This window comes from Garra rufa, chromosome 1 (assembly GCF_049309525.1).
Source record: "Garra rufa chromosome 1, GarRuf1.0, whole genome shotgun sequence".
In the NCBI taxonomy this organism is placed as follows: domain Eukaryota; kingdom Metazoa; phylum Chordata; class Actinopteri; order Cypriniformes; family Cyprinidae; genus Garra; species Garra rufa.
In genome coordinates this window covers 81,326,472-81,341,247 of record NC_133361.1, presented here as the reverse complement: position 1 = coordinate 81,341,247, position 14,776 = coordinate 81,326,472, and the positions used below count along the sequence as shown (strand labels likewise).

At 43.6% G+C, this 14,776-nt stretch overlaps 7 non-coding genes across 7 annotated transcripts; 6 read left to right on the top strand and 1 right to left on the bottom strand.

The window, feature by feature from the left end:
- Positions 1 to 1,714: 1,714 nt before the first annotated feature.
- On the top strand, positions 1,715 to 1,854 carry LOC141285823 (U4 spliceosomal RNA). The gene has a single exon (XR_012338952.1). It is a non-coding gene; the product is annotated as a U4 spliceosomal RNA (small nuclear RNA).
- Positions 1,855 to 2,877: 1,023 nt separating this feature from the next.
- On the top strand, positions 2,878 to 3,018 carry LOC141284984 (U4 spliceosomal RNA). The gene has a single exon (XR_012338525.1). It is a non-coding gene; the product is annotated as a U4 spliceosomal RNA (small nuclear RNA).
- Positions 3,019 to 3,871: 853 nt separating this feature from the next.
- On the top strand, positions 3,872 to 4,087 carry LOC141348499 (small nucleolar RNA U3). The gene has a single exon (XR_012357504.1). It is a non-coding gene; the product is annotated as a small nucleolar RNA U3 (small nucleolar RNA).
- Positions 4,088 to 6,977: 2,890 nt separating this feature from the next.
- Positions 6,978 to 7,117, top strand: LOC141285812 (U4 spliceosomal RNA). Its single transcript, XR_012338941.1, has one exon. It is a non-coding gene; the product is annotated as a U4 spliceosomal RNA (small nuclear RNA).
- A 490-nt stretch (positions 7,118 to 7,607) lies between these two features.
- On the bottom strand, positions 7,608 to 7,689 carry trnas-gcu (transfer RNA serine (anticodon GCU)). The gene has a single exon. It is a non-coding gene; the product is annotated as a tRNA-Ser (tRNA).
- A 451-nt stretch (positions 7,690 to 8,140) lies between these two features.
- On the top strand, positions 8,141 to 8,281 carry LOC141284977 (U4 spliceosomal RNA). Its single transcript, XR_012338524.1, has one exon. It is a non-coding gene; the product is annotated as a U4 spliceosomal RNA (small nuclear RNA).
- Positions 8,282 to 9,134: 853 nt separating this feature from the next.
- Positions 9,135 to 9,350, top strand: LOC141347884 (small nucleolar RNA U3). The gene has a single exon (XR_012357438.1). It is a non-coding gene; the product is annotated as a small nucleolar RNA U3 (small nucleolar RNA).
- The last annotated feature ends 5,426 nt before the right edge of the window (positions 9,351 to 14,776 follow it).

Below are 14,776 nucleotides of genomic sequence, written 5' to 3'. Positions count from 1 at the left end.
TAAATTGTTGATGCAAAATAATAAATATATTGATAAAAAAAAAGATGTCAGCTGGTTCTATCAACTTAAAGTTGCCATAAAATGCATTGAGAGAATATTTTAATTTGTTCTTTGACATCTGCATAGAAGGTATATGGCATAGGAAAGGGCAAACAATCTCCAGAAACGGTTTTACAGGACCATTTACAACCCTAGGATTTGTCCCTAGAATGAAATGCTCTGTTATTGCCTTTTTTGGAAGCTTCATGAATATTAATGAGCTCTGCTCCGATTGGCTGTTTCACAGAGCTGCTCATCTCTATAGCTGGCACATTGATAAAAATATATATTTAATTAGGAGCTCTAGCGGCTTTTAATATGTGGTTTGTTGAATCTGCCGTTTTGTATCGCAAACATTTAAGTCTCATTACTGTGATCCATGTGCTCTGTGTAAAGTTATAATGCAGAGGGAGCGCTTCTTACCACACAAGTTCAGCTGCTTCTCGGTGATACTCTGGATCTGTAAATCATTCGCCATCATCAGCGCAGTTATTTCTCCATCATTCACCATCATCAGCACAGTCATCTCTCTGTTTATGTGGTAAGTGATATCTTTTGTACTGCAATGTAACAGGCTAGCGCTAGCATTAAGCTAACCGTGTCCCTTCAGTGGCTTGCCTTGTTTTACTGATGTACTGACGTTACCGATGATTGGGCGATGCAAATGTTGGAGGCGTAACTATTAACGATCCCGGGACTGTTGCGTAACAGTCGGTGTTATGTTGGAATTGACATATAAATCTAGTGTTTGCAAAAGACCACCGAAATATAGAAGATTTATCCTTATCCTTATATAGATTTATCCTTGATTTCCATAAGAAAGGTGCCCCAAATTGGTGGAAAATCACATCTCAACCGTACGCTGACCAAAGCATTGAACCGCCTTCACGCGGCAAGACAGAACATGTTGTTGGCCCGCACTGCTGGGTCAAACTGCGCTTCCCAATAACAGATTGGGTCAAAACTGACAGAAGAAAACTCTAAGCCTGCTCTAAGCACTACCCACGGGACGGCTCGACAGTCTTGCACAACGCGAGAGCCTCCGTTTCGCCTGTGTCATTTGGGAGCCGATGAAAACTGCGTCCGACCCGGTGAAGGAGACCACAACCAGCCCGGCTAGATCAGTCGGTAGAGCATGAGACTCTTAATCTCAGGGTTGTGGGTTCGAGCCCCACGTTGGGCGGCTCTGTTGGCGCTCTTTCTTCCCAACAGGGTGGCGGGCTCCAGCGTGCCCATTCTCCGTGCCAACATTTTCACCAGCTCGAGTTTGCTGTGGCATGTGGATTCATTCTTTACTGATGATCTGTCTCTGGGGCTCATCTAGTTGACATGGTATCCGCTGACATTCAGCTGAAGGTGCTGATCCACCATCTGCTCTTGGTACGGACTGGATCCGGGGGACTGCAGTGACCATCTAATCGGAATACAGAATGGATATGGCGGCTACGGTGACCTCAGAATAAGAACAAACAGACTAACATTAATGTAGATGTAAAAGGTCCATGTTGCCACAGTGTCAGATTGGAGAGGATCTGGTTTTCACAGTCTTGCGTCGATGGCCGTCTAGGTGAAGAGGTCTTCACTGATGATCTGTCTCTGGGGCTCATCCAGCTTGCTATCACCTTGTCGGATCACATCCACGTAGCTGCAAGAAAAGGTCACGACCGTCGCCGGTATTCTATCGCAGAGGCAATGTTGTAGCTTGTGTGGTTTATCTGAGGTGTGATCATTGCTGGTTGTAAACTTTCCCCGATATCCCATCGGGATGATTTGAAATACAGTCAGCTTCGACAGTTTTTGCCGGTCTCTCTGGACGCTTCTTGAAAAACAAAGTTTTACTTCGTTTTGTTGGAGTGGCTGGTTGTTGGTCCTCGTCAAAGAGGTGTCTACAGATCATAGCGTGCCGGAGCCAGAAGATTTGTTGTTTTGTCAATATGCTCTCAAGACTTCGCTGCAGGTATCATTAAACTACAGCACAATCACAGCTCACCGCTACCCATCGTAAACAGGTTGGGCCTGTCTGTTCTGGTGGGCTCTCAGTGGTGCTAAATCATCAAATGAAGAGGACGGGATTCAAACCCACACAAACCAAGGTGTGCCTAGCACAACGGATTAGCCTTGCATCGCCTTAACCACTCGACCACCTCGTCACTTTCCGCGGTCCTTTTATTTAACACTCCCGATTCAGACCATCAGCTCATTAGTAGAGCACTCAGTGAACTGAACTGAGTGTGTCAGATAAGGAAGACACAAAAAGCGCAGAGTGGGGTCCCCAGGACCGAGGATTACTGCTGAAGGAGCCGAACGACGAGGATGGGATTCGAACCCACGCGTGCAGAACACAATGGATTAGCAGTCCATCGCCTTAACCACTCGGCCACCTCGTCTTTTTACGTGACATTTTTTATTTAGCACTCCTGATTCAGATCATCAGTTCATTAGTAGAGAACTCAAAGAACTGAACTGAGTGTGTTAGATAAGGAGGACACACAAAAAGTTTAGCATGGGGTCCCCAGGACCCGGATTAAGGTCCAGTGCTAAAGGAACCGAACGACAAGAATGGGATTCCAACCATTGCACAGAGCACAATGGATTAGCAGTCCATCGCCTTAACCACTCGGCCACCCCGTCCCCTTGCTGACCGAGATAGGCCATGCTGCGGACCTTTTCAGCTGCTGCTGCCGTGCTTTCAGCAGGCTGTTTTGAGCACAGAGGGAATAGTGAATGAGCCGTCTTTTACACACCTCTAATCTGTTCCGTAGAAACACGGTGCAGCAACCCGTGGCAGGAGACTGTTTGTGCGGCAGTTTATAGCTTGCTACCACGACCGTCGCCGGCATTCTTTCGCAGAGGCAATATTGTAGCCTATGAGGTTTGTCCGAGGCGCGATCATTGCTGGTTGAAAACTTTACCCAATACCCCGCCAGGATGACTTGAAATACAGTTATCTTTGGCAATTTTTGCTTGTCTCTCTGGAGGCTTAGAGTTTTGTTGAGAAATATAGCCTTGTTTCGTTTAGGGTTTTTTTTCCTCGCCAAAAAAACGGTCTGCTGATGATAGTGCGCCAGAGCCAGAAGGTTTTTTTGTTTTGTCAATATGTTCTCAAGACAAGTATCGTTAAACTGCAGCGCAATTGCAGCTCACCGTTACCCATCGTAAACATGTTGGGCCTGTCTGGTCCGGTGGCCTGCATGTGGATGCATTCTTCGTCTTTTGTTTCAGCCGTCGAGGGCCTGTTTTCCACTGAGGCCCTGCGCCAAACTCCCTATGAGACACAATCGAACGTTAGTAGTAACCTCCGATTACGGCCGAATGTGGATTCTGCTCGGACGACGGGGCACCGGTACATCCTTTGTAGCTTCAGCTTATTAGCCAAACGCTACACCAGTTTGCCATTTCCCATGAAATCATCCTTGATTTCCATAAGAAAGGTGCCCCAAATTGGTGGAAAATCACATCTCAACCATACGCTGTCCAAAGCATTAAACCGCCTTCACGCGGCAAAACAGAACATGTTGTTGGCCCGCACTGCTGGGTCAAACTGCGCTTCCCAAAAACAGATTGGGTCAAAACTGACAGAAGAAATCTCTAAGCCTGCTTTAAGCCCTACCCACGGGACGGGTTGACAGTCTCGCACAACGCGAGAGCCTCAGTTTCGCCTGTGTAATTTGGGGGCCAATGAAAACTGCATCCAACTAAAATTACAAACAAAATTTTAGGACTCTAATGATGTTTCAAATGTAACTTTTCTCATCTCTGTTGTTAGGTTGTAACCATCTCTGAGACTCAAAGTGTCAGAACTCGCCTAAGCTGGTTTTGCAAAATGGAGGTCAAGACTATACTTTCAGGGATCATTTCTATAGTTTCTAACTAGGAAATGTGTTTCAAAAGTGTAGTGTCTCCCAAACTACGATGATGAGCTTTGATACTCTTTTCTGAGCGTGAACCGGGTGTGGAGTAATGGTTTATTTCATATGCTCCAAACCATTGATGAACATTCTGTGTGGCGTTCAAGCAGCATAGAAGAAGAGAGTATGGTCAGAGTGGTCTCTGAAAAATGTAAATATCAGATTAAAAATCTTATGAATCATTCTGATTGAGATTTTTTTTTTTTTTTTTTTTACATTTTTGTTGGTGGGTGTCACCATCCTTGATATTCAGAATGTCAGGATAAGATGTCAGCTGGTTCTATCAACTTAAAGTTGCCATAAAATGCATTGAGAGAATATTTTAATTTGTTCTTTGACATCTGCATAGAAGGTATATGGTAGGGATGGGTCGCTCGACACCCAGTTTCGACACACGTGTCGAGTTTTCGACACGCTAGTGCTTCGAAACAATGTTTCGGAGCATTGCTTGAAATGAGGCTGTCACGTGACCTGTGGAAATGAAGCTTTGTTTCCTCACTGACACGTCATTAAGGCTCAAACACACAGCGCGACGATTGCGCTATCCCATACCCGCTGTCCATTTTATTCCAATGTTATAATTATATCCATAATTGTCATGTCTTTATGTTTTTTTACATGGTGTATTATTAGAAAAAAATATATATAATAAAAACAATGACGTTTGAATGTCTGTTGTATGAATGTAAATTAAAACACCTTGCGGTCTCAACCACTGTCCCAAAATGAATAAAAGTCCTTCCTCAACTACAAACTTGTTTGCTGCTTGTAAACGCCGTCCTTGTGAACGCCGTCCTCAGCTCACATTGCTTGTTTAATATCAATATGGAAAATGCACGCAAGAGACCCCGTTCTCAAATGTGGGAACACTTCAGTCTGGACATTCCTAATAAAGTTTCATGCTTAATATGTGAATCAGTAAAAAAAGGAGCCACTTAAGCTCCAGCACAGCAGAACATATAATATTCTTGAATAAAAATATGTAGTTGCATTTGTGTGTGTATTTTTTTTATTTTTGGTGTTGTTGTTTTTGTACAACGTACATGTTTGTGATGTTTTGTAAAGAACACAGAAAAAAATTAGCAATGAAAAACAAAAAATCACACATGCCTATAGGTCTCTATGTAGAAGGGGGAATGTTTGATGTGAGTACAAATGAAAAACAGAAAGTCTTTATTGCCATTATATTGTCCAAAAAAAAGGGGGGGGGGACTCTACACACACATACACACACACACACCACCATCTTGCAAATTACATATGTTTATTAAATACACAAACACAATCTTACACTGAACAAAACACTTCAATGGCACAGCTGGTGTAGAGATTTTTTTTGACCACCAGATGGAGGAGTAGAGCACTGTGTCAAAAAGCTTCGAAGCATCAATGCAGTTTGTAGTAAAAGCTTCACTGCTTTGGAAGCTTCGTTTGGCACATCCCTAGTATATGGCATAGGAAAGGGCAAACAATCTCCAGAAACGGTTTTACAGGACCATTTACAACCCTAGGATTTGTCCCTAGAATGAAATGCTCTGTTATTGCCTTTTTTGGAAGCTTCATGAATATTAATGAGCTCTGCTCCGATTGGCTGTTTCACAGAGCTGCTCATCTCTATAGCTGGCACATTGATAAAAATATATATTTAATTAGGAGCTCTAGCGGCTTTTAATATGTGGTTTGTTGAATCTGCCGTTTTGTATCGCAAACATTTAAGTCTCATTACTGTGATCCATGTGCTCTGTGTAAAGTTATAATGCAGAGGGAGCGCTTCTTACCACACAAGTTCAGCTGCTTCTCGGTGATACTCTGGATCTGTAAATCATTCGCCATCATCAGCGCAGTTATTTCTCCATCATTCACCATCATCAGCACAGTCATCTCTCTGTTTATGTGGTAAGTGATATCTTTTGTACTGCAATGTAACAGGCTAGCGCTAGCATTAAGCTAACCGTGTCCCTTCAGTGGCTTGCCTTGTTTTACTGATGTACTGACGTTACCGATGATTGGGCGATGCAAATGTTGGAGGCGTAACTATTAACGATCCCGGGACTGTTGCGTAACAGTCGGTGTTATGTTGGAATTGACATATAAATCTAGTGTTTGCAAAAGACCACCGAAATATAGAAGATTCATCCTTATCCTTATATAGATTTATCCTTGATTTCCATAAGAAAGGTGCCCCAAATTGGTGGAAAATCACATCTCAACCGTACGCTGACCAAAGCATTGAACCGCCTTCACGCGGCAAGACAGAACATGTTGTTGGCCCGCACTGCTGGGTCAAACTGCGCTTCCCAATAACAGATTGGGTCAAAACTGACAGAAGAAAACTCTAAGCCTGCTCTAAGCACTACCCACTGGACGGCTCGACAGTCTTGCACAACGCGAGAGCCTCCGTTTCGCCTGTGTCATTTGGGAGCCGATGAAAACTGCGTCCGACCCGGTGAAGGAGACCACAACCAGCCCGGCTAGATCAGTCGGTAGAGCATGAGACTCTTAATCTCAGGGTCGTGGGTTCGAGCCCCACGTTGGGCGGCTCTGTTGGCGCTCTTTCTTCCCAACAGGGTGGCGGGCTCCAGCGTGCCCATTCTCCGTGCCAACATTTTCACCAGCTCGAGTTTGCTGTGGCATGTGGATTCATTCTTTACTGATGATCTGTCTCTGGGGCTCATCTAGTTGACATGGTATCCGCTGACATTCAGCTGAAGGTGCTGATCCACCATCTGCTCTTGGTACGGACTGGATCCGGGGGACTGCAGTGACCATCTAATCGGAATACAGAATGGATATGGCGGCTACGGTGACCTCAGAATAAGAACAAACAGACTAACATTAATGTAGATGTAAAAGGTCCATGTTGCCACAGTGTCAGATTGGAGAGGATCTGGTTTTCACAGTCTTGCGTCGATGGCCGTCTAGGTGAAGAGGTCTTCACTGATGATCTGTCTCTGGGGCTCATCCAGCTTGCTATCACCTTGTCGGATCACATCCACGTAGCTGCAAGAAAAGGTCACGACCGTCGCCGGTATTCTATCGCAGAGGCAATGTTGTAGCTTGTGTGGTTTATCTGAGGTGTGATCATTGCTGGTTGTAAACTTTCCCCGATATCCCATCGGGATGATTTGAAATACAGTCAGCTTCGACAGTTTTTGCCGGTCTCTCTGGACGCTTCTTGAAAAACAAAGTTTTACTTCGTTTTGTTGGAGTGGCTGGTTGTTGGTCCTCGTCAAAGAGGTGTCTACAGATCATAGCGTGCCGGAGCCAGAAGATTTGTTGTTTTGTCAATATGCTCTCAAGACTTCGCTGCAGGTATCATTAAACTACAGCACAATCACAGCTCACCGCTACCCATCGTAAACAGGTTGGGCCTGTCTGTTCTGGTGGGCTCTCAGTGGTGCTAAATCATCAAATGCAGAGGACGGGATTCAAACCCACACAAACCAAGGTGTGCCTAGCACAACGGATTAGCCTTGCATCGCCTTAACCACTCGACCACCTCGTCACTTTCCGTGGTCCTTTTATTTAACACTCCCGATTCAGACCATCAGCTCATTAGTAGAGCACTCAGTGAACTGAACTGAGTGTGTCAGATAAGGAAGACACAAAAAGCGCAGAGTGGGGTCCCCAGGACCGAGGATTACTGCTGAAGGAGCCGAACGACGAGGATGGGATTCGAACCCACGCGTGCAGAGCACAATGGATTAGCAGTCCATCGCCTTAACCACTCGGCCACCTCGTCTTTTTACGTGACATTTTTTATTTAGCACTCCTGATTCAGATCATCAGTTCATTAGTAGAGAACTCAAAGAACTGAACTGAGTGTGTTAGATAAGGAGGACACACAAAAAGTTTAGCATGGGGTCCCCAGGACCCGGATTAAGGTCCAGTGCTAAAGGAACCGAACGACAAGAATGGGATTCCAACCATTGCACAGAGCACAATGGATTAGCAGTCCATCGCCTTAACCACTCGGCCACCCCGTCCCCTTGCTGACCGAGATAGGCCATGCTGCGGACCTTTTCAGCTGCTGCTGCCGTGCTTTCAGCAGGCTGTTTTGAGCACAGAGGGAATAGTGAATGAGCCGTCTTTTACACACCTCTAATCTGTTCCGTAGAAACACGGTGCAGCAACCCGTGGCAGGAGACTGTTTGTGCGGCAGTTTATAGCTTGCTACCACGACCGTCGCCGGCATTCTTTCGCAGAGGCAATATTGTAGCCTATGAGGTTTGTCCGAGGCGCGATCATTGCTGGTTGAAAACTTTACCCAATACCCCGCCAGGATGACTTGAAATACAGTTATCTTTGGCAATTTTTGCTTGTCTCTCTGGAGGCTTAGAGTTTTGTTGAGAAATATAGCCTTGTTTCGTTTAGGGTTTTTTTTCCTCGCCAAAAAAACGGTCTGCTGATGATAGTGCGCCAGAGCCAGAAGGTTTTTTTGTTTTGTCAATATGTTCTCAAGACAAGTATCGTTAAACTGCAGCGCAATTGCAGCTCACCGTTACCCATCGTAAACATGTTGGGCCTGTCTGGTCCGGTGGCCTGCATGTGGATGCATTCTTCGTCTTTTGTTTCAGCCGTCGAGGGCCTGTTTTCCACTGAGGCCCTGCGCCAAACTCCCTATGAGACACAATCGAACGTTAGTAGTAACCTCCGATTACGGCCGAATGTGGATTCTGCTCGGACGACGGGGCACCGGTACATCCTTGGTAGCTTCAGCTTATTAGCCAAACGCTACACCAGTTTGCCATTTCCCATGAAATCATCCTTGATTTCCATAAGAAAGGTGCCCCAAATTGGTGGAAAATCACATCTCAACCATACGCTGTCCAAAGCATTAAACCGCCTTCACGCGGCAAAACAGAACATGTTGTTGGCCCGCACTGCTGGGTCAAACTGCGCTTCCCAAAAACAGATTGGGTCAAAACTGACAGAAGAAATCTCTAAGCCTGCTTTAAGCCCTACCCACGGGACGGGTTGACAGTCTCGCACAACGCGAGAGCCTCAGTTTCGCCTGTGTAATTTGGGGGCCAATGAAAACTGCATCCAACTAAAATTACAAACAAAATTTTAGGACTCTAATGATGTTTCAAATGTAACTTTTCTCATCTCTGTTGTTAGGTTGTAACCATCTCTGAGACTCAAAGTGTCAGAACTCGCCTAAGCTGGTTTTGCAAAATGGAGGTCAAGACTATACTTTCAGGGATCATTTCTATAGTTTCTAACTAGGAAATGTGTTTCAAAAGTGTAGTGTCTCCCAAACTACGATGATGAGCTTTGATACTCTTTTCTGAGCGTGAACCGGGTGTGGAGTAATGGTTTATTTCATATGCTCCAAACCATTGATGAACGTTCTGTGTGGCGTTCAAGCAGCATAGAAGAAGAGAGTATGGTCAGAGTGGTCTCTGAAAAATGTAAATATCAGATTAAAAATCTTATGAATCATTCTGATTGAGATTTTTTTTTTTTTTTTTTACATTTTTGTTGGTGGGTGTCACCATCCTTGATATTCAGAATGTCAGGATAAGATGTCAGCTGGTTCTATCAACTTAAAGTTGCCATAAAATGCATTGAGAGAATATTTTAATTTGTTCTTTGACATCTGCATAGAAGGTATATGGTAGGGATGGGTCGCTCGACACCCAGTTTCGACACACGTGTCGAGTTTTCGACACGCTAGTGCTTCGAAACAATGTTTCGGAGCATTGCTTGAAATGAGGCTGTCACGTGACCTGTGGAAATGAAGCTTTGTTTCCTCACTGACACGTCATTAAGGCTCAAACACACAGCGCGACGATTGCGCTATCCCATACCCGCTGTCCATTTTATTCCAATGTTATAATTATATCCATAATTGTCATGTCTTTATGTTTTTTTACATGGTGTATTATTAGAAAAAAATATATATAATAAAAACAATGACGTTTGAATGTCTGTTGTATGAATGTAAATTAAAACACCTTGCGGTCTCAACCACTGTCCCAAAATGAATAAAAGTCCTTCCTCAACTACAAACTTGTTTGCTGCTTGTAAACGCCATCCTTGTGAACGCCGTCCTCAGCTCACATTGCTTGTTTAATATCAATATGGAAAACGCACGCAAGAGACCCCGTTCTCAAATGTGGGAACACTTCAGTCTGGACATTCCTAATAAAGTTTCATGCTTAATATGTGAATCAGTAAAAAAAGGAGCCACTTAAGCTCCAGCACAGCAGAACAAATAATATTCTTGAATAAAAATATGTAGTTGCATTTGTGTGTGTATTTTTTTTATTTTTGGTGTTGTTGTTTTTGTACAACGTACATGTTTGTGATGTTTTGTAAAGAACACAGAAAAAAATTAGCAATGAAAAACAAAAAATCACACATGCCTATAGGTCTCTATGTAGAAGGGGGAATGTTTGATGTGAGTACAAATGAAAAACAGAAAGTCTTTATTGCCATTATATTGTCCAAAAAAAGGGGGGGGGGGACTCTACACACACATACACACACACACACACACACACACCACCATCTTGCAAATTACATATGTTTATTAAATACACAAACACAATCTTACACTGAACAAAACACTTCAATGGCACAGCTGGTGTAGAGATTTTTTTTGACCACCAGATGGAGGAGTAGAGCACTGTGTCAAAAAGCTTCGAAGCATCAATGCAGTTTGTAGTAAAAGCTTCACTGCTTCGGAAGCTTCGTTTGGCACATCCCTAGTATATGGCATAGGAAAGGGCAAACAATCTCCAGAAACGGTTTTACAGGACCATTTACAACCCTAGGATTTGTCCCTAGAATGAAATGCTCTGTTATTGCCTTTTTTGGAAGCTTCATGAATATTAATGAGCTCTGCTCCGATTGGCTGTTTCACAGAGCTGCTCATCTCTATAGCTGGCACATTGATAAAAATATATATTTAATTAGGAGCTCTAGCGGCTTTTAATATGTGGTTTGTTGAATCTGCCGTTTTGTATCGCAGACATTTAAGTCTCATTACTGTGATCCATGTGCTCTGTGTAAAGTTATAATGCAGAGGGAGCGCTTCTTACCACACAAGTTCAGCTGCTTCTCGGTGATACTCTGGATCTGTAAATCATTCGCCATCATCAGCGCAGTTATTTCTCCATCATTCACCATCATCAGCACAGTCATCTCTCTGTTTATGTGGTAAGTGATATCTTTTGTACTGCAATGTAACAGGCTAGCGCTAGCATTAAGCTAACCGTGTCCCTTCAGTGGCTTGCCTTGTTTTACTGATGTACTGACGTTACCGATGATTGGGCGATGCAAATGTTGGAGGCGTAACTATTAACGATCCCGGGACTGTTGCGTAACAGTCGGTGTTATGTTGGAATTGACATATAAATCTAGTGTTTGCAAAAGACCACCGAAATATAGAAGATTTATCCTTATCCTTATATAGATTTATCCTTGATTTCTGTAAAATAAAGTACGACACCGACAGTGTTTCAATTGAACAAGAGCTTCTTTACTTCTAGATGTGCTGCGTTCAATATGCGTGAGGAGGAGGAGCCTCACCGAACATACAGAGTCTGAAGTGTTTCTTAAAGACACACTGACAAGATGACAATACATTACATCTCCCCTCCTCAGCAGAAAACATTCAAACTTAAACAATAACCGTATATATATACACATCTATACAGCTAATATGAATGTTAAACACCTGGTTGCTATTTTTCCTAACTCTTTTTTTTATAACTGCAGATAACGAGTGAACATTCAAGCAAAACACTAACAAGTAATTGGCACGCATTCTTTGTAAAATTTTGCCAATGATACACGATACAATAACAACAAACTGTTTAATGTGTCATTAAACCTATCTAGGAAGGAGAGGTTGCTAGCACGTCACTTCCACAAGGTGTCTTTACCACACCTTTCCCTGACTATAAGCAGAGCCTGTTTGGAGGCTTTACCACTCTTCCCCTCCTAGTGACATACTGTCCAGCTGGCAGTGTTTTCTTGCCGGATAAAGTCTCTTTAGGCGGTGATCGGGGCAAACGAGAGCGAACTACAGATTCGTGTTCTTCATCACCCGATGTCTCTGACATTTCCGACCAATGTTTATTGTCAGGCCTGTGACGGGCCTCATTTGCTTTCACTGTGCTTTTGCGAAGATGCTGACTGTTGCGACGGTACTCCTTACATCCAGAGCTTACCACATAAGATCTTGGAGCACAATGCTGTCTCACTACGACACCAGGAGACCACTTAAGATTTCCAGGATATGGCTGCATCCTTACTTCATCTCCAGGATTCAGAGCAACCCGAGGACCACTTGCCCTCTTGCGGTCGTAGTAGAACTTTTGGATGCTTTTACTTTCATCCAGTCGTAGTTTTACCTTGAAAGGGTCATAGGCACTTGGTGTGAGCAACTGCCGAGCCGCAGGTAGGTTGTTACGGGGCCGTCTGCCCATTAGCAGTTGTGCTGGTGACAGGCCTACTGACTCTAATGGCGTTGTCCTGTAGTCGAGTAGAGCAAGATGCTTATCGGATGCCTTGCGCCAGAGTCTCTTAATGGTCTGTACTGCTCGTTCCGCTTCGCCGTTAGAGTGTGGCGTGTGAGGTGATGACGTTTTGTGTATGACTCCATAGCTTTGGCAGAAGTCCTTGAATTCCTCAGCGGAAACTGTGGACCATTGTCCGTTCGTAGAGTGGCAGGGATTCCATGTCTGCTGAATTGAGCCTTGAGAGCTTCCACAACAGCACTGCAATATAGACCTTTCAACTTGTCTACTTCAATGAATTTTGAATAGTAATCTACCAAAAGAACATAATGATTACCTTCAAATTCAAACAGATCTGAAGCTACCTCTTCGAATGGCAGTTCAGGAGTTTCTGTCGGCTTGAGCGGTTCTCTGGGCAGCCTATTCTGGAAATCAGCGCACCTGCTGCAGTTCTTTATCATTTCCTCTATTTCGGCACTCATACCTGGCCAGTATAGTACCTCACGAGCTCTCTGCTTGCTTTTCACTATTCCCAAGTGAGACTGGTGTACAACTTTCAGCATATGATCTTGCATGGAAGGAGGTACTACTATACGGAGACCTTTATAGATCACACCATCTGTTATAGCGAGCTGACTTCGAGAGTCCCAATATGGTTGGACTGCTGTGGGTGCCTCGCGTCTGTGATTTGGCCACCCTTGCTGTATCATTTGTTGGAGGGCGCTGAGCTCATTTTTCGATCGCTCTTTGAGCTCTGAGTACTTCTGTTCAGTAACTGAGACGAAACTGAGCATAGAGATACACTCCAAGCCTTCAATTTCCGACTTTTTCTCAGGCAATTGTGCTCGAGACAAAGTGTCCGGCAGCTCCATGTCTTTCCCTTGCCTGTATTTTACTGTCAGGTCATACCACTGGAGCCGCAGACGCATTCTTTGTAAGCGTTGGCAGAACCTGCTGGATTACGATAAGAAGAGAGTGGTGTTTGCTGTCAGACACCAGAGCAGGCTGGACACAGGGTCACTCCAGGAGTGGAGAGCGTGAAGAGGCAGACATTCACCACCACTGCCCCACTTGCCCAGTGGCCAGATTGTTGTCGCCTGATAGAGACCATTTCAAGCTCTGTGCCATCCATAAGAGTCCAAAAAAGAAAGGGGATAAAGTTTTATTTATCGGTATTGTTTTCTGCTTTCTGTTCTTTTGCACTTTCAAAACATGCACAGGAGTCATTAATATTTTAAAGTTTTATTCATTTGTATTGTTTTGTGCTTTCTGTTCATTTCACTTGCAGTTAATGCACAAGACAGAGCCATGGACATTGGACGGTTTTGTTTATATGTATAGTGATTGATGTGACTGATTGAAAAATAAAAGTTTGGTCATGATCAAATAACTCTTTTTGTTTGTCATTGTTACAGTATCATTAAACAGTTATACGCCCTTTTAAAAATGTTGATAAATTTGGGGATGATTTAATACATAAATGTACAATTTTTTGTACTATAAGTTTTAGAACATAACTACAGCCGAAATATATTTAAAGTGCAAAAACTTTGAATAAAATATCAATAATCAGTAATATAAATCTAAAAAAAATATTAATTTGTCATTTCAAAAATGATTTCATTCATTTGGACATCATTTATGTGATAATTACTGATAAATAAAACATTCAGTAAACACTTCAATCTATGGCAACACTGTAATATGAACTGGAAAGCTTGTGATCATCCTTAGTCCCATATAAATGTACAGGAAAATAGAGAAAACATTTTTTTTTCAGATAATTTATTGTAAATATACACTCCATAAACATTGCTTTGAAGTTCAAAGAGATAAAATTCCCTTTCATTTCTTTTCTCCTCATTTTTTCCTTTTTTCTCTCTTTTTTCTTTCTTTTTCTCTTTTCCCCCCTTCTTCCCCCTCCTTCCTTTTCTTCCCCCCCCTTAACAGACTATTGTTCCCCAGCTTTGGCGCAATCGGTTAGCGCGTTCGGCTGTTAACCGAAAGGTTGGTGGTTCGAGCCCACCCAGGGACGTGTGAAATGCCGGAGTTTTGCACGCGCGTCAGGTGTCCACTGACGCCTATGCCATTCTTAGGGTTGCGAGGCACAGCTTTCTCAGGGCGTTTATCTTGTGCACCTTCAATAAGCTGGCTTGTTTTAAAAGAATTCAGCGGCGGGTGTTTGGTGAACATTTTCACCAGCTCGAGTAGTTTGCTGTGGCATGTGGATGCCTTCTTTACCGATGATCTGTCTCTGGGGCTCATCTAGTTGACATAGTATCCGCTGACATTCGGCTGAAGGTGCTGATCCACCATCTGCTCTTGGTACGGACTGGAACCGGGGGACTGTAGTGACCA